The 20356-nt window shown below is 43.1% G+C and overlaps 1 long non-coding RNA gene across 1 annotated transcript; it reads left to right on the top strand.

The window, feature by feature from the left end:
- The first annotated feature begins 10177 nt into the window (after positions 1 to 10177).
- On the top strand, positions 10178 to 11239 carry LOC146692608 (uncharacterized). Its single transcript, XR_014915246.1, has 2 exons — positions 10178 to 10421; positions 10496 to 11239. It is a non-coding gene; the product is annotated as an uncharacterized LOC146692608 (long non-coding RNA).
- The last annotated feature ends 9117 nt before the right edge of the window (positions 11240 to 20356 follow it).

The following is a 20356-nucleotide window of genomic DNA, read 5'->3' as shown; positions in this document are numbered from 1 at the left end:
ATTTGTATTGCACTTCGGTTTTTTGCAAACGGGAGCTTTCTGTATAATATTGGTGACGCTGAGCACGTTTCCAAGGCTACCGTCTGTCGGGCAGTCAGGAATGTTACAGTTGCACTGAAACGTCTCCTGTACTCGTTTGTGGTGTTCCCCGGTCATAGACCCACAAGATTTATCAAAGAGGGATTCCACAAAATTGCAGGTATCAGGATGACCAAAACTTAATTCATGATGTGGTGATACTTGAACTACTACTTAAATTTTACATTTATTCTCACGGTTCCCAGGCGTGATTGGCTGTATAGATGGCACTCACATTCCAATCATTGCTCCTTCAGTAAATGAAGGAGACTATGTGAACAGGAAGTCTTTCCACAGCATTAATGTACAGGTACATGGTTCCCTGTAGCATTTCAAACTAACAAATTATGTCATTATAGTAATGGATGCTAATTTGTGTTCTCTGCACTGTGAAGATCATATGTGATGCTGCCAACATTATCACAAATGTGGAAGCCAACTGCTCAGCCTCTGTGAGTGGTGGTGGTGGAGGACCCCCACCTGTTTTTCGGGCCTCCGCTTTTTTTCTGTTGGCTATAACGGGTCACATTTGAGCATACAGGGTAAGCAAATATGTACTTGTAATGTGCTCAGATAATTTCAATTAGTGCTTACAGAGGGGAAATTAATGTAGCCTCTAACTGCAATTGATTTACATCGGACAAACAGACCAAGCACTATGGCTCATAATACAATTACACCTTACCTGGTTGGACTATATTTTTATATTTCATTTTTACTTGCTGCCAGGAACGTTTGGAGCCTGTTGGGTTGCACCTGCGCTCACATCACATCACAAAATAAAATGTATAAAATAAAAAATAAAATAAAATGTAATAAAATAACGTGTTAAATGGGTGGAAATCCCTAGATCAATGTTTAAATTAACACTCACGCATTGACTCTGTCGGCTTTGTTTTGCCATGCATGCTCCCTTTCTTTTGCAGCTGAGGCTGTGTTACTTTTTTCCGCGGAATTTGCATGTTATCGGCATATGCTGCCATCAGAATTTCGGCCTCAAGCGCTGTAAAATACATTGACCGCGCCTTCTTTCCCTCCGTCTCCATGGTGACTCGCTTAATCTGTGCTCCACTAATCAGGACTTTATGTATCCTCGTGCGCGCGTTTAACTTGGGGTTAAAGCAACTCCGCGTTGACTGAACTAATTGTTATCAGCCTTTCTGAAACCGAATATTCCGAGTTGGACAGTTCGGGGTTACTCAACCCTGAGTATCGTTTTTCACTCTGAGTTTTCTAAACCGGCTTCCTGAAATAGGGCCCAGGTCGCTTCACAGTGACTCTGTGGTGTGTTCACTGACTCCTCAGTCCCCGCCTGCTCTCCATCCACCTTGTCCAGGTCATGCTGGGTTCAAGTCTTTTACAGAAGCTACATAATCACAAACAATTTCTTTAAATCATTGTTTTTATTTCTGTTGTTGGCTCACACCACACTTCTTTCATTTCTTTATGTATTCATGAGTGGTCTGTACTTTCCTGAGGTGTTTTCTCTTAACCTTGCACTAACTTTGTTTAACCTCAAAGTCTGCATTTAGATGTGTTGTTATCGTTATTTCCCAGCAAACACTTGAATCTAGTGATGCGCGAATCATGAACGAATCGTTCAATACTCGAGAATCACTTTACTGACTCATGAATCATGATTCACAAGCCCAACTGACTCACTGACTCATCCCTGTTGCTGTTAGCAGCAATGTATCTAGCTTATAATTAAAATTGTGGAGAAAAACACAACATCCAGTATCGTAACAAAAAAATTTCTGCTCTGAACTGGAAGAAAAAACCCTGAGTAGAAGCTCACATCAAGAAAATAGCTCCTCGGTTCACAGTAGCATCACTCTGCTAATATGCTAACAGCACATTTGAGCTACTCACCCCTCCCTTCCTGTGCTGAATCGTAAGCGAATCACTCAGGACTCGCTCACCCCCTCCCTCCTGTGCTGAATCATAGAGCGAACAAATCACTCACTGGTCGTGTACAAATTCATGGGCTGCATCCTCCTGAGGACCCAGCCTTCGCGGTCTACGTGGGCCGGGTCCTCAGTAGGTCAGGTAGGCCGGAAGTAAACGGCTGTGAAATTGGACGGTCTAGCCTTCTGATTAGCGTCACTGCTGTCTCGGTGGAGTTTAATAAACTCAGCCGTCTGCTCCTTGCTATCTAAAATATAACAGGACACTGGCGTAAATTCTCGACTGTCTCATACTTCTGTTTAATCAGTTTTCTGTTTGACGTTTAGTCAGCTGTGTAAAAACCAAGGAGGAACCCACCCGGGGGATTAATAAAGTTGTATTTTATCTAATCTAATCTAATAACTTTAATCTCAGCCAAACCGATTTACTCACGAACAAACAAAACACTGAAAAAAGCCCAACAATAACATTTTTAGGTTGTCTAAGTGACTTATATATTACGTTTAACCCGAGCAGCGAAAGTCCGCGGTGATCTGAAAATGATGTGCCGGGAGTTGTGCTGTTCTCGGCCGCATCAGTAACCCTCGAGCACCCGGCTAGCTATCGAGCAGGTGGGTAGCAGACGTCTCCGAAAACGTCGAAGCACTTTTGCAAATATGCGATATCTTGATAAATTGAGCAGATATTTGATGTTTACACAACTACTTTCTCGCCTGAAAATATGTCAAAAGTTTATTTTGTGACCCAGAATGATTAGTATGAGTAATTTTAAAACTTAGTAGCGGCCGCCATTGTTGGAAACTGAAGTTTGGCTGGGCCGCGCTATGAATTCTGGGATATGGTAGGCCACGAAGGACACACCCGACCCATCCTTCAAATTCGGGGAAAAGGAGGACACATTTGTCGGCTGCATTCAGAGGAGTCTACGAATTTGGACAGCCTTCGGCGCGTCGCTGTGATGTAATCGGTCTACAAATGCGGCCTCAGGAGGATGCAGCCCATGAATTTGGACACGACCACCCACTCACCCCCTCCCTCCTGGCTCACAGCTTCCTCTTCTTCTTGGTTGGCAACCAATGTTAAGGCGCATTACCGCCCCCTGGCTCACAGCTCAGTGGACATTTAGATGAGAAAATATATATTTAACACATTTAAGGGAAATACTAATAAAATAAAAAATAAAAATATATTAAAACAAAATAAAAATAAATAAATGTTTATTAAGCAATTTTGATAGGAAATTGCTTAATTTTAGAAATGTTTTTGCTCTTTTTTGCTCTATAAAATAGTTGTTTTCTTTTAGAATCATTCATCTTAGTAGTAGGATTTCCATGAAAAGAGAAACAAATTAAGTTTGAGTGAAAATGTGCATTTTTTTGCACTCTCTGGTCGACTGACTCAGTGACTCAAATGACTCAAAAAACCCGATTCACTTTGGTGAGTGACTCATTAAAACTTGATTCAGTAAAAAGAATCAAATTTACCATCACTACTTGAATCATTTATTTTGATGTCTTATGGTTGAAATGTATGGAGGACCACAAGAGCCACGTGCATCGAAATAAAGAATTCTGTGCTTAAATAATTAATTGTAGAATAAATTCTGCATTTGTAAATTCATTTTTGAATTCTAATTTAATAAACTGATTTTCAAAATGCTTTTTAAAAAACTAATTTCAAATAGGGCTGGGCTATATCATACCGTTCACGGTAATACCGGGTAATTTTGGGCAATGATAGGAAAATTAAATATCGCAATAGAATATGGGTAAACCGCGCATGCGCAGTGCTTATGTTTACATACGCACATGGCGGCGACGCAGAATGAGAGCGAAAGCAGATCGTTAAATGAAACGGATGAACCAGAATTGGTTTGTAAAAATGCTGCAACTTCAGTGGTGTGGAACTGGTTTAGCTTTCGTCCGTCAGATACACAACAAAGCACTATTTTTGGTAGCGCATGCTAGCGGGCCGTCCTTATTACCGTGTTGTTTGGAAAATACGTCACACTTAAAATCAATCCTTTGATTTTTCTGAAAAATGTATGAATTCTGGTTGTGTTTACTGACCTCGAAACGATTTTATGTGGTACACGGCGCTGGAAAATCTGTCAAATGTTTTAGTACAACTTTGCTAAGCTACGAACCGGCACCGCTTGATGGATTGTCGGAGCATTACGGCTATCGTAGGCAGGAGCCTCGCGGAGTGATACGTACTGCGCTTCAACATAATATTATGGTATTGTGTTTGTATAACCTCTTTTTAAGTTTTGTGGATATTATACATGGTTATGCTGAGGATATGTCGGCCAATTTCCACTGGAAATGCCTTTTGGTTAAACTGTCAGCAAGGAATTTGCATTTGCACTGTTACATTTTTATATAACTTTAATGCACATAAGAAACAGCTGCTTGTTTAAGTGAAAATACATTGATAGGGTTTTTTGCACTAATAAAGTTGTGGACTTGTAAAGTATTTTGTCTAGTGTCAATTATATCGTCAGTTATATCGTTATCGCAAATTTTCAAATGTATATCGTGATAAATATTTTTGTTCATATCGCCCTGCTCTAATTTCAAAAAACATTTTCGAATTCCAATTTAATAAATTGATTTTCAAAATGCTTTTTAAAAAACTCATTTCAAAAACCATTTTCGAATTCCAATTTAATAAGTTGATTTTCAAAATGATTCCACTCTTCATTTCAAAATCCATTTCCCTTGCCTGTTCGCTCAGGGATTAACATTTGAATTAGCAACTCATTTTAAAAATCCTGTTGCAATGCAAATTAGCCACACCTTGGGATGTAAGGAGCTCTCTGATTGGTTGGACAGACACAGGCTGTCTGCCTGGATTTTTCTAGCTCATAGCTTTGCCCTGCCAAGAAGTGTGTGTGCCTTGTACAAAGGCTGTTCAGCCTCGGGATTTACACTCGGATCGACACGGATATGCGAAGAATGAAGGGACCCTACAGCAGAGGCGGAGCCAGACATTTGAAACACCTGGGGCTTATCCCAAAAGGGTAGTATGCATGTGGGTTTTTTTTGTTTGTTTTTTTTTGGGGGGGGGGGGTAGAAATGACTGAAAGATTAATAGGCTCTGTTTTGAGTTTTGTTCAAAAAGGAATGACTTCATATAGGGAAAAATATATATCACATATGCAGGACACCTTAAACTAGTTTTTTAATTAAGCAGCAAGGCAGAACAAGGTCAGGGCTGCATCAAGACACGAGGACTAAACCCCAATTCAACCAGACCCAGAACTGATCCAGAATTAAAACAGGACTACAACAATTCAAAATCAGGACTACTTGGGATTTAACCAAGACAGAACCACAATCAGAACTAGATGAAAGTAGCACTAAAAATCATCATATACCTGCACTACACTTGTTTTTTTAATTCTACCAAAGTACACTATTTAGATTGAGAAGGGTTTATATAATTATTTAGCCTTGTTGTGTAAACAAGCCTGCATAACTTAACAAATATAGAATTTGAAAAATAACAAACCTAAAAAGAAACACTAGGTACGAGATACATGAGTACCTATGATACGGTGATACTTTTGGTAAACAACCATTTGACTAACATGTCTGTCTCACCTGCTCTTGTTCCATCTCTGTTCTGTCCTCATTCTCCATCTCCCTCTCTGTTCCTCTCTCTCCCTCTCTGTTCCTCTCTCTCCCTCTTTGTGCTGACAATCATCAAATATACAGGGGAAACCAGATATTTACATACTCTTCAGATCAAAACAGAAACACTTTTTTAATTGTAACATCAAATCAGACTAAATGTTTATTTTTTTAGATTGATAAATATAAAAAACATATTTGTTAACTTTAAGAGTAAAGAGAGAAACTGTCTGTGTTTTTTAATTGTAAATGGCACCAAATTGTATTCAAAATTGAGCCACACTTATGGAGCTCCACAGTTCTTTTCCTGGTGTTTTGGTTGACATCTCTTGATGTTCCCATGTCAAAGAAACAGGCTCTGTGTTTTGCCTTATATGCATCCACAGGTGTGCCACCACTTTACTCACATGGACTCTACTAACCTATCAGAAGCTTCTTCAGCTCAGAATGGAATCCTCTGGAGTTTTCTTATTAATTAACAATAAACTTAGTGTATATGTACTCCTAAATTGGATGAAAGTGATAAAAATAGACAGATCTCTCTCTCTTTATTCTGACATTTAACTAATTCAAAATATATTTCAATATTTATCTAAAACAAAAGTTTACTCTAAATTAATGTTGTACAGTAAAAATGTTTTATGTTTTCTCCCTAAAGTGTAAATATCTGGTTACAAATGTGAATATCCTGCTGTGTACTGAAATCCCTCTTGTTTTGCATAGAAATATACTGAACAACATACAAAGCATAATATATAAAATAACATTTACCTGAGTTTTTTCTTTGAAAGAACACTCTAATGTCCATTCTTATATTTCAGTACATAACTGAAACCGATTTAGTCGGGGAGGGTAAGAACTGAAAATATGAAATAAACACACGTAAGCTAACACTCTAAAAAAATAGAATTTATTTGGCTTTTCATTTCGCCATTTGTTGATTCACTTGAAGAGCAAGTAACATAATATTAGTCAAGTGATCAGTTTGATATCAATCTTTTGTGATGCACAGTCATATTTACATTATTTGTACGGTACGAATGATTTTCTTTGGTACCTGGTCAAACTTAAGCTCTCCTTAGTATGGCTGGCTCCGTTTCTCCAACAGCGTACTCACTGCTGGCAGCAGCTGCCCCGCCCTCTCGCTCAGTCGCTTAGTGCCTGAGCTCGGATCATACCAATATCAGGGGGGATTCACGCATAGTCGTAAATTCCCACAGTGTGCACTATGTGCTTCGAATATTGTGTGTACTTTTTGTTTTATACAGTTGTCAGCCAGGCATCTAACTATGAAAAAATTGCACTTCAAAAGACCCCGGGCTTCTGACAAAACAACCCGGGCTTAAGCCCAGTAAGCCACCCCCACGCTCCGCCCCTGCCCTACAGCGAAACAGAGAGCCCAACCTCTGACTGTGTGCTTGTTTACTCAGTCTGACCACCTGTTGAAGGTAACGTGCTAACACTAGCATCACTGCACATAGCCCTGTTATTTTAAGGTAATCTTAGCTGAAATTTTTACTTTGTAGCTGTACGAGCTAGCTACGTGTTTTGTAAGCTGCTGTGCTCTTCACAAATAAAGGTTGAAGCAGCTCAGACTATTAGAACCTGCACTGAGGCCTGTTACGTTTATACAGTGTTAGAGGAATGGCTGCAACCTACAGCCTTTAAACTAGCAATTAAAATGCTGACAGTAAACTCGTCAGTCCAAATGTTACCACATTACTTTGTGATTCGAAGAGTTAAAACAACTGAGACAGGCTGATTAAAATTAACAGCTGTCAATTTTCTCATTCCTTATATCAAGACTGGAGATCACACTACTGATTTCAGTTCACTCAATATGAACTCCCAGAGGAATCAATTACTCTGGCAAGCCATGAGGGCCATAATTCACCACTTTTCTAAACCGTTTTGTAAGAATGGCATAAAAAACACTTTAATTATTCAAAACACCATAAAAAACCCACCAGTGTTATGTTTACATACACTGCGAAGATGGTGAAGGGTTGCTTTACAAAGGGGACTGAATATGAACATATACTCAGTTACCAGTAGGGGGCTCTGTGACTAACAGTGTTGATCAAGTTACTTGAAAAAAGTAATCAGTAACTAATTACTGATTACTTCCCCAAAAAAGTAATCCTGTTACTTTACTGATTACTTATTTTCAAAAGTAATTAGTTACTTAGTTACTTTTTAAAAACACGATTTACAACCTGAAGAGGTGATAAAGCGATAGATCTTCCAGCCCAATTCTACTTTTTCTACATAATCCATCATACAAAATGTAATTAAATGGAAAAGTCTATTTTTTTAACTTGTTTTATCAGTTTTAATCTTTTAACTTTATGCATCAAGCAAAAATTTAATTATATGCAACATTCTCTGACTTGAATAAATTTGTTTAGCATTTAAACCTATTTTCTGCACATTCCAGCACATAAAATAAAATATTTTTTGTGTTTACACTCACTCTTTCAAATAGATGCAAGTAAAACATAGCAGAAAATAAATAAAGTCAAAGAATCAGCGGTCCTGTTGCTCTATTTTCACCTGTAAAGCAGGACTGGAGGTAGGCGGAGGTTTACCCTGGTGCAGGTGTGCCGCGGTCAGTTGAAGAATCCGCGAGTTTCTCTGTGAATTTCCCATTACGTCGTTGTGCACTCGGTGCTTGCTTGGAAGTTTAGGGGTTTTTTTCGCTGTAAAAAGAAGTTTTCTTCCCACGCACGATGGACGCTAATGTTTTTGTCACTTTTTATGGAATCAAACTCAAAGTAAGGTCAGTACTTCCACGCTTTAAACGCTGCACGCTCATACTCTCTCCCACAATTGATATGTGATCCATTGTTGATCTGCACACAGCTGTTGTCACTAACGGCATACTCGCTTACGTCACTGTCGTGAGACATTCTCGCAAAAAATCACGGTTTTAGTAACGCAGTAACGCAGCGTTCCTACGGGAAAGTAACGGTAATCTAATTACAGTTTTTGCAATAGTAATCCCTTACTTTACTTGTTACTTGAAAAAAGTAATCAGATTACAGCCCATCTCTGGTGACTAATAGTGATAGAAGGATAGAAGAACAGAAGTGTATTGTGATATGTTTTGGATGGCTAACTACTGCTGAATACACGTTCCATTATAAAGCAAGCCGTCTCCGTTCTTCTGTCGAAACACCACAAATTGGCAACGAGGATGAGTGCATCAGTTCCGAGTCCACCATCTTTTCTTCCACATGTGGGTGAGCCACCGATTCCATTTACTACATGGCGGAAAATATTCGACAATTACATGCTAGTAATCAATGCCATGGGAGACGCATGGCCGGATGCTAGGAAACGTGCTGTTTTGCTACACTGCTTGGGCCCGGAGGGACAGCGGTTATTCTACACGTTACCGGAGCAAGGTGATACATATGCTGATGCCATGAGCGCACTGGAGAAGCACTTTGTGCCGAAAGTAAATGTCGTGGCGTGCCGTCATACATTCAGACAGCGTATTCAACGAGCGGATGAGACTGTTTCTCAGTATGTGGTGGCTTTGAGAGCGTTAGCTGCATCTTAACTTTGGACAAATGGAAAGTGAAATGATAAGAGATCAGTTAATCTCCAACGCTCATCTCAGCGCTGTGAAAGACAAACTGTTACTGGAGGACGATCTCACACTGGATAAGGCTCTAACTATTGCAGGCCAGGTGGAAGCAGCAGTCAAAAACGCTACTCTACTCTCCACACCCGGCTCGTTTCCGACCACGCCTGTTCAGACAGTCGACGCGGCAAATTCCCACTCTCACCAGAAGAGAGGACCTCGCCCTGCTAAAGGCTGTACTCCAGACCAACGCAAACGGGGAGGTTCAAAGCAGCAGCAGCGGAAGTGCTTCAGGTGTGGTTCTCACAAGCATTAGCTAATGATAAAAACTGCCCGGCTGCTTCTTCAAAATGCAACAACTGTGGGAAAAAGGGACATTTTGCCAAGGTATGTAAGTCGTCAGTCAGTGAAGTGAGAGAAGTAGTGGTTCCAAATCAAATCAAATCACTTTTATTGTCACATCACATGTGCAGGCACACTGGCACAGCACATGCGAGTGAAATTCTTGTGTGCGAGCCCCACAAGCAACAGAGATGTGCAAACACAACAACACAAACGAGCAAAATACAAGAATGGCCAACCTGAAACTAATAAATATATGTACAATATATAATAGTGTATGCATTTCTGGATGTGTATACTAAATATTTTCCTACGTGTGTGTGTGTGTGTGTGTGTGTGTGTGTGTGTATACACATTTTTACAAATTAAATAGTAAAAAAATAAAAAAATAAAAATAATAAAAATAATAATAATAATAATAATAAAATATATAAAATATACAGAGTTGAATATGTGCAAAACAAGTGGCATTTATATACAGTGTGGAGTGCATAATGTTGAAGTTCCAGTAGTGAAGCTGAGGTGTCTATGAAGTGTTCAGCAGTCTGATGGCCTGATGGAAAAAGCTGTCTCTCAGTCTGCTGGTACGGGACCGGAACTGGCAGTACTGTGCGTGTGTGGCAGGATGAATGTTATCCCTCGGTCCAACCCACTTTCAGCCTGGCCCATTAGGGGGCGCTGGTATAAATAGTGGCCATTTGAGTGTCTCTGCATCGCTTGCCTGTGATCTCCTTTTTGGTCACCTGACTTCCTCGGTGTGGTAGAGATCGTTTGTGGGTTACTCCTCTAAAGTCTCCATCGCGGCTGGTCGTAGCTATAGAAGCCTCCTCTGAGCCATTCTGCTTACGTTCTGTGACCCGGCTTACTTGGTACGTAATCAACTTTTGTTACGCTCTCTGCCTTCTATTGTTCTTTTATAGTAATTATTTATTATGTTTCGCAGGAAGTGTGGACCTTAGTTTTGCGCCAAGCTACGCGAACTGAAGTGCTGCTGTTTTGCCTTGCTGTGCTTTTACCGTCTGTTCCCGTTGTGAGAATTCTTTCCCTGCTGCTGTCAGCTTTTACAGTGGACGTCGGCGTGGACAACGGCCATATGCATGCCGGTTATCGGAGTCAGCTGGCGTGCATATTGATTGACTGTTAACTTATCGTCGTGTGGACGGCAAGTTGGAGCAGTACGGCGATTCCGTTTGCTCCAGATTTTAGAGTTTTATTCAGATTGTATGTTGTTTTATTGCTTTTTGATTTGTAGTTTGGATTCTCTGTTACACCACTGGTGGGAGGCCCTTTTTCTAGCTGTGGATCACCAGTGTGGTCCTGCAGTTGGGTTATCCCCCGGTGCTACACATTAGTTTGTTGTAATATATTAAAATTTTCTTTGTTTCTTTTTATTCAGATGCGGAGTGCCGACGTGGAGGAGACTAGGGTGCCTTGGTGGTGGGATCCCTTGAGTGTACACACCTGCCTTGTTTAGTTTATTAGTGTGAGTGTGTGTGATAGTGTGCTGCACTTGTGTTTTGGGTGTGTTTTCTTTCTTTAGTTTATGTGTGGCATCCCTGCCCCTCCACTGGTAAGCCTCAGCTCTGAATACCTTTTTAAGCATATTTGTACTTGAATATTTATGATTGTGCTTTTATATGGTGTTTTAAATAATTATTAATAAATTGTGAATTTGTTGATCATTGAACCTCGTCTCTGGATTGAGTATAGCGAACCTAAGTGCCTTTTTGGTGATTTAGTGTCATTTCCAGTATTCTCTGGGTGAAATTCCCAGGGTGGCGTTGTCGTTCTTTAAAACTGAAGAGTATTTACTTTATATCCCAACCTCGTCTCGCCACACGTGCAAGATGCTAAAATGATGGCAGCTATTCAAGATAAGCTTACCTGCACTGTCGACATTGAAACCGTACAAGGTGGTTCTAAGATGGTAGAGCTGATAGTAGACACTGGAGCTTCTGTGTCTATTCTGCCAGAAACTATCTACAGACAGTATTTTGCAGACTGTTCACTGGTGCGACCTAAAGTCAAACTAGTTACAGTGGGGCAAAAAAGTATTTAGTCAGCCACCGATTGTGCAAGTTCCCCCACTTAAAATGATGATAGAGGTCAGTAATTTGCATCAGAGGTACACTTCAACTGTGAGAGACAGAATGTGAAAAAAAAATCCATGAATCCACATGGTAGGATTTGTAAAGAATTTATTCGTAAATCAGGGTGGAAAATAAGTATTTGGTCAATAACAAAAATACAACTCAATACTTTGTAACATAACCTTTGTTGGCAATAACAGAGGTCAAACGTTTACTATAGGTCTTTACCAGGTTTGCACACACAGTAGCTGGTATTTTGGCCCATTCCTCCATGCAGATCTTCTCGAGAGCAGTGATGTTTTGGGGCTGTCGCCGAGCAACACGGACTTTCAACTCCCGCCACAGATTTTCTATGGGGTTGAGGTCTGGAGACTGGCTAGGCCACTCCAGGACTTTCAAATGCTTCTTACGGAGCCACTCCTTTGTTGCCCGGGCGGTGTGTTTTGGATCATTGTCATGTTGGAAGACCCAGCCTCGTTTCATCTTCAAAGTTCTCACTGATGGAAGGAGGTTTTGGCTCACAATCTCACGATACATGGCCCCATTCATTCTGTCCTTAACACGGATCAGTCGTCCTGTCCCCTTGGCAGAAAAACAGCATACCCCCATGCTTCACAGTAGGTATGGTGTTCTTGGGATGCAACTCAGTATTCTTCTTCCTCCAAACACGACGAGTTGAGTTTATACCAAAAAGTTCTACTTTGGTTTCATCTGACCACATGACATTCTCCCAATCCTCTGCTGTATCATCCATGTGCTCTCTGGCAAACTTCAGACGGGCCTGGACATGCACTGGCTTCAGCAGCGGAACACGTCTGGCACTGCGGGATTTGATTCCCTGCCGTTGTAGTGTGTTACTGATGGTGACCTTTGTTACTTTGGTCCCAGCTCTCTGCAGGTCATTCACCAGGTCCCCCCGTGTGGTTCTGGGATCTTTGCTCACCATTCTCATGATCATTTTGACCCCACGGGATGAGATCTTGTGTGGAGCCCCAGATCGAGGGAGATTATCAGTGGTCGTGTATGTCTTCTATTTTCTGATGATTGCTCCCACAGTTGATTTTTTCACACCAAGCTGCTTGCCTATTGTAGATTAACTCTTCCCAGTCTGGTGCAGGTCTACAATACTTTTCCTGGTGTCCTTCGAAAGCTCTTTGGTCTTGGCCATGGCGGACTTTGGAGTCTGACTGTTTGAGGCTGTGGACAGACAGGTGTCTTTTATACAGATGATGAGTTCAAACAGGTGCCATTCATACAGGTAACGAGTGGGGGACAGAAAAGCTTCTTACAGAAGACGTTACAGGTCTGTGAGAGCCAGAGACTTTCCTTGTTTGAGCTGACCAAATACTTATTTTCCACCCTAATTTACGAATAAATTCTTTACAAATCCTACCATGTGAATTCATGGATTTTTTTTTCACATTCTGTCTCTCACAGTTGAAGTGTACCTCTGGTGCAAATTACTGACCTCTGTCATCATTTTAAGTGGGGGAACTTGCACAATCGGTGGCTGACTAAATACTTTTTTGCCCCACTGTATAGCTTTGCAAAAACTGCATAAAAATCACTTGCAGCAACAAAAACATGATATTCCAGAAACACGCTTCGCCGATCCGATCAGCTGTTTGTAACACTTCCTACGTCCATCAGCGCGAACTATCACATGACCGCATGACCTGCCCGAAACCGGAAGTGACGTCATATTGCGGAAATGTAGTTTTTTTTACGATCGGGGCCTTATGAGCCTATACTTGTGTTTTAAAAAGTTATGTTTGAGTTTATGACTTTCTGTGTCGTTTCTGGGATGCTTAGGACTCATATTGCACTGCTGGAAATAGTTTATTTTGATGCATATGCTGTTATTTTGCAAATTTGCACTATAATATTTATTTTCGTTTTTCCTGCAGTGTATAAAAATTGGTGTATTTCAAAAATAAAACTATGAAGACACTCAAAATAAATTTCCTGTGGTGGGAAACTAGTTTGTGCAACTTTTTTGTATTTACAGTTTTGAGGGATGAGCCTCTTAAATTTCTCTAACTAGAAATATATGTTAAAAAAACAAAAACGATTTTCAAATTTTTTTGTAGTTTATTGCACTTTTTTGCAATTTATGTAATTACTATGCACCTAATGCAGACATATTATTAAAATTTAGGCTGTAATGGTTGTATTGATGTATAGCAACTTGAAATGCTCCCAAAAATGGCTCCACAGCATGTAAAAATATAATATAAGCTCTGGCGGACTTGGTTCTATGGTAGGTCTTAAAGGGTTAATCAAGGGACTGGAACAGCTGCAACTAAGGTAGCTCAGAAAACAAAAAATTAATCATACATAACAGTGTAAACTAAAATGTGTGCACTTATTTTAGAATGCAGTGTTATGTGGATATGTGAATTAAATCTAAACCAAAACCAGTTATTTATTGTCCTGTAAATTAATTCCTATATTTAAAGAAAGAAATGTGAATACAATGTTACTTATAAGCCTCTACACTAACATGGTGGGTATTACCACTGTGTGGCTGTAAGTGCAGCCATCACACACTCCCCCTCTTCAGATCTCTCCCTGGGACAGCGAGAGAGAGAGTCTGCAGTGCAGTTATCTTTGCCGGGGATGTGGTTGATGGTGAACCGGAATGGCTGGATTGCAAGGTACCATCGCGTGATCCTTCCATTTGTGTCCTTCATTCTCTCTATCCATTGAAGAGCCTTGTGGTCTGTTTCCAATATGAACTCCCGTCCGAGAAGATAATACCTAAAGGAGTCCAGGGCCCATTTGATGGCAAGTCCCTCCTTCTCGATGGTTGAGTATCGCACTTCCCTCGGAAACCGCTTGCGGCTGATGAAGGCCACTGGATGACGCTCTCCAGGCGGTCCCTGTAACAGAACAGCTCCCAATCCTCTCTCTGAGGCATCAGTCTGAAGAATGAAATTTCTCTCAAAATCAGGGCTGTGCAAGACTGGGCTCTTACTCAGAGATTGTCGTAGGTCCTGAAAAGCCATCTTAGCCTCCTCTGTCCAGGTGATCTTATTGGGACTTCGGGCACCAGTCAGATCCGTCAGAAGAGCTGCCCTGGCGGAGAAATGAGGGATAAACCGATGATAGAATCCTGCCATACCTAAAAATTATCTCAGCTGCTTTCTGGTCTCTGGCAAGGGACAGGATTCTATGGCGGTGACCTTATTGACTTGAGGTTTTATTACTCCATTTCCAATCACAAACCCAAGGTACTCAGTTTCAGCCTTGGCAATGGCACACTTAGCTGGATTAACAGTCAACCCTGCAGACTGAAGACGCCCCAATACCTTCTCCAGGTGTTTCAGGTGTTCTTCCCAGGTAGAACTGAAAATCACTATGTCATCAAGGTAGGCTGCAGCAAAATTTTCAATTCAATTCAATTCAATTCAATTTTATTTATATAGAGCCAAATCACAACAAAAGTCGCCTCAAGGCGCTTCATAGAAATCAGACATGTCAGACAGTATCTGGTCCATCAGTCTCTGGAATGTTGCCGGGGCACCATGCAGTCCAAAGGGCATGACTTTAAACTGGAACAAGCCCCACGGGGTCCGGAAAGCAGTCAGCTCTTTTGAGCGCTTAGCCAGTGGTACCTGCCAATAACCCTTGCAGAGGTCTATTGTTGTCAGGTATCTGGCCTTCCCAAGGTGCTCAACCATGTCATCAATGCGGGGAGTTGGATATGAATCAAATTGGGATATTGCATTCAGGTACCTGAAGTCTATGCAGAAACGGATACTGCCATCCTTCTTTGGCACCAGGACCACCGGGTGGCACCACTCGCTCTTCGAGGCTTCAATGATTCCTAGTGACAACATCAGGTCGATCTCCTCTTTCAACGGGATCAGTAGACGCTCAGGTATCCTGTAACTCATTCTCCTCACAGAAGCTCCATCTTTCAACACAATGTCACGTTCCACAATGTCCGTTCTACCAGGATTTTCACTGAACACATCTAATTTACACAGGTTTCTCACCTGAGCCCGTCTTTCCTCAGAAAGATGGTTGAGATCCAGGTCCTGAGGAGTGGGTTTTGGCAGATACTGATCATCCACTTCCTCCTCCTCTGAAACCTCCTGGATCAGAAAGACATCTGCTTTTGGTCTCTCCACCCATTCCTTAAGCAGGTCGTGGTGGTCGTGGTCGTTAGTGACCTTTCCCATTTTGATGTTTTAGGCCTTTTGCAAACCCTTTGTGTTCTTTTAAAATAATAAATTTTAACATATCTGACTGATATTGACCCTCTTGTCCCGTTTATTCTGGGCTCGTTCCTGTGAGAGCTTTGGGCCTGAAAGTTTGCACAAGTAGTATAGAGGCCCTTAGTGGTTACTCGGTGGCTTTCACTCGCTACACATAAATTAACAGAAAACTCTAAACTAGCTAACTAAGAGGCCTAGTTAGCTGGCTAGCAGAGACAAGACAGACTGACCTAACATAAATTACAACATAAATTAACAAAAAACTATCTAACTATCTAAGGAAGACTTTTTTTTGTTATCAGACAGCAGACAACAAAGTGCACGTGCAAATGTGCAAACAAGAGCAGCAAGTGACAGTATGACAAAAAAACACAACGTAACATAATAACAAGGTTTTGTGATGATGAGTTGAGGTAGTGGAGGAACAGTAAACATTCCTTAGTGTAGCAGCAAAAATTAGGAAGTGCAGAAGTTAGTGCAGAAAGTCCAGTAATAATATTGTGCAAAAGAGCATTTACAGGTTGGTGTGTACGATGGTTTGGTGGTGTAGGTCAGTGTGTTTGCGCTTGTGTTGATTAGTCAGTCCAGTCTCAATGTTTTGAGGTAGTTGAGTTAAGCTGAGTGATAATGTGTGTGTGTGTGTGTGTGTGTGTGTGTGTGTGTGTGTGTGTGTTTATCAGTCAGTCCCTTTTTGCTGAGGAGACAGATGGCTTGTGGAAAAAAGCTGTTGCACAGTCTGGATGTGTGTGCCCGAATGCTTCGGTACCTTTTTCCAGATGGCAGGAGTGTGAAGAGTGTGTGAGAGGGGTGTGTCCGATCAGCCACAATGCTGGTGGCTTTGCGAATGCATCGTGTGGTGTAGATGTCCTCAATAGAGGGGAGAGAGACCCCGATGATCTTCTCTGCTGTTCCCACTATCCGCTGTAGGGTCTTGCGGTCCGATATGGCACAGTTCCCAAACCAGACAGTGATGCAGCCGCTCAGGATGCTTTCGATAGTTCCTCTATAGAAGGTGGTCAGGATCGGTGGTGGAAGCTGGGCCTTTCTCAGTCTCCTCAGAAAGAAGAGACGCTGTTGGGCTTTCTTGTGCAGGGAGCTGGTGTTGAGGGACCAGCCGAGGTCCTTCTCCAGGTGGACGCCCAGGAATTTGGTGCTGTCGACGATCTCCACAGAGGAGCCGTTGATGTACAGCAGTGAGTGGTCGCCTCGTGTCCTCCTAAAGTCAACAACCATCTCTTTTGTCTTGTCAACATTCAGAGACAGGTTGCTGTCTTTACACCAGTCCGTTAGTCTCTGCACTTCCTCTCTGTACGCTGACTCGTCGTTCTTGCTAATGAGACCCACCACGGTCGTGTCATCAGCGAACTTAATGATGTGATTTGAACTGTGTGTTGCTACACAGTCATGAGTCAGCAGTGTGAACAGCAGAGGACTGAGCACACAGCCTTGTGGGGCCCCAGTGCTCAGTGTGGTGGTGCTGGAGGTGCAGTTCCCGATCCGTACTGACTGAGGCCTTCCGGTCAGAAAGTCCAGGATCCAGTTGCAGAGGGAGGTGTTCAGGCCCAACAGGCTCAGCTTTCCGATCAGTTGTTGGGGGATGATCGTGTTGAATGCTGAGCTGAAATCTATGTACAGCATTCGAACGTGTGAGTCCTTCTTGTCCAAGTGTGTCAGGGCAAGATGGAGTGCAGTCGAGATGGCGTCGTCCGTTGAGCGGTTATGGCAGTATGCAAATTGCAGTGGGTCCAGTGAGGGGGGCAGCAGGGTCTTGATGTGTCTCATGACAAGCCGTTCGAACCACTTTATGATGGTGGGTGTAAGTGCAACAGGACAGTAGTCGTTGAGACAGGACACAGAAGACTTCTTGGGCACGGGGACGATGGTGGTGGCCTTGAGGCATGTGGGAACGACGGCACTGCTCAGAGAGATGTTGAAGATGTCGGTGAGAACATCTGCCAGCTGGTCAGCACATTCTCTGAGCACTCTGCCTGGGATGTTGTCTGGTCCAGCAGCTTGGATTGACTCTGCGTAGAGTTTTCCTCACCTCAGCTGTAGTGAGACACAGGACCTGGTCGTTCAGAGGAGGGGTGGTCTTCCTCGCCGCCACGTCGTTCTGCCTGTCGAACCGAGCATAGAAGTTGTTCAGCGCATCTGGGAGGGAGCCGTCACTGTCACAGGCAGGTGATGTTGTCCTGTAGTTAGTGATGGCTTGTAAGCCCTGCCACATGCGCCGTGTGTCACCGCTGTCCTTGAAGTGGTTGTGGATTCTCTGGGCGTGTGCGCGCTTCGCCTCTCTGATGGCCCGAGAAAGTTCGGCCCTAGCTCTTCTAAGCGCCACCTTATCTCCCTCTTTGAAGGCAGAGTCTCGGGTCCTTAAAAGTGCACACACTTCCGCAGTAATCCACGGTTTCTGGTTGGGTCATGAGATGATGGTCTTGGAGACAGTGACGTCATCGGTGCACTTGTTGATGTAGCTGGACACTGATGATGTGTACTCCTCCAAGTCAGTGAAGTCGCCGTAAGTTGCAGCCTCCCTAAACATGTTCCAGTCAGTGCTCTCGAAACAGTCCTGAAGACCAGAGATGGCTCCTGCTGGCCAGGTTTTCACCTGCTTCAGAACCGGTTTTGATCGCCTGACGAGTGGTCTGTATGCTGGAATTAGCATAACAGAGATGTGGTCTGAGTAGCCGAGGTGGGGGTGGGGCTCTGCCCGATATGCGCCGGGGATGTTTGTGTAAACAAGATCCAGCGTGTTTTCCCCTCTCGTTGCAAAGTCCACATACTGATGGAATCTAGGAAGCACTGACTTGAGATTTGCATGGTTGAAATCTCCAGCAACAATAAACAGTCCATCCGGGTGTGTATTTTGCAGTTCACTGATCTTTGTATACAGTTCCCATAGCGCTTCCTTAGCATTAGCGCTAGGTGGAATGTACACTCCGATAATGAAAACAGTGGTGAATTCCCGTGGTAAATAAAAAGGTCTGCATCTAACAGTCACAAACTCCACCAGCGATGAGCAATAACTAGAAACTAGCACAGAGTTCTTGCACCATTTCTCGTTGATGTAAACACACAAGCCGCCACCGCGAGTCTTACCGCACAGAGCTGCATTTCTGTCGGCACGAAACGAGGCAAGCCCGTTTAGCTGAATAGCGGCGTCCGGTACTCTGTCGCTGAGCCATGTTTCCGTGAAAACAAAGACACAGCAGTCTCTAACCTCACGCTGTGTAGCCTGCTGGAGTCGGATGTAATCCAGTTTACTATCCAGGGAGCAGACGTTGGATAAGATGATGGACGGTAGAGCCGGCCGGCTAGGGTTTGTTTTTAGCCTAGCACAGACTCCCACCCGCTTGCCGCGCTTCCGCTTCCTCGCGCAACGCTTCCGATGTCCCCACCTCCGGCCGCCGACATCAGGCAACGCCGAGGCTTCGAGGCCTGGTTCGCGGAGCAAGCCGAGTTCACGCAGCGTTTCCCGCAGCCCATCCTGGATGTCGTCAACCGGGTTATTTAGGTTGAAAAGTGTCTGGCTGTTGTATGCACGGACACCGACACCAGTTGCGACGATATCCATACATAGTGCAAAATAAACACGCTACACACAAAAACGTAAACGATAAACAATGCAGCACCACTTTGGCTCCGGAGTGGCCGCTGCGTGCTACTGCCGCGCCGCCAGATAATCACTTGGAAGAAGCACCAGCACCTTCTCACCAGGACTGAAGGATCTTTGCCGAGCTGACTGGTCGTACCAGGCCTTCTGGTGCTGCTGTGCTTCCGCTTTGTGGGCTTGGGCCAGCTCCATCATCTTCTCCAACCGTTCCTGCATCTGGACAACATAAGAGACAACACTGACAGCCTGTGATCTTTCTTGGTCACCCTCCCAAGTCTCCCTTAGAAGAGACAAGGGGCCTCGTACCTCATGGCCATACAATAGTTCAAAAGGTGAAAAACCTGTAGAAGCCTGGGGTACTTCTCTATATGCAAAGAGGAGGTAGGGCAGCCACTGATCCCAGTCTGTACCAGTTTCATTGACAAATTTGCGTAACATTTGTTTCAGGGTCTGATTGAAGCGCTCTTTTAGGCCATCTGTCCGAGGGTGGTATGGTGTTGTCCTCAGGCTCTTAATCCCAAGGAGCTGGTACACCTGCTTCAACAAAGTGGACATGAAGTTAGTGCCACGGTCAGTAAGAATCTCACGAGGAAAACCAACCCTTGAGAAGAACTGTATGAGACAGAGGGCGACTGCTTTGGCTTTTATTGATCTCAAAGGAAAGACCTCTGGATACTTTGTAGTGTAATCTGTCACTACCAGCATGTAACGGTTGCCTGCCTTGCTTCTTTCTAGAGGACCAACAATGTCCATTCCTAGCCGTTCAAATGGAGTGCTGATAATTGGTAGAGACTGGAGAGGAGCTCTGGAGGGGATTTTAAGAGAAGACTTCTGGCACTGAGGGCAGCTTTTACAGAACCGTGTAACATCCGAGCGCA

This window comes from Copadichromis virginalis, linkage group LG15, assembly GCF_057382275.1.
Source record: "Copadichromis virginalis isolate Kocher_CV1m ecotype Utaka linkage group LG15, C_Virginalis_male_GT1.1, whole genome shotgun sequence".
NCBI lineage: Eukaryota > Metazoa > Chordata > Actinopteri > Cichliformes > Cichlidae > Copadichromis > Copadichromis virginalis.
Note: the sequence above shows the minus strand (reverse complement) of the source record. Positions and strands in the feature narration are given on the sequence as shown.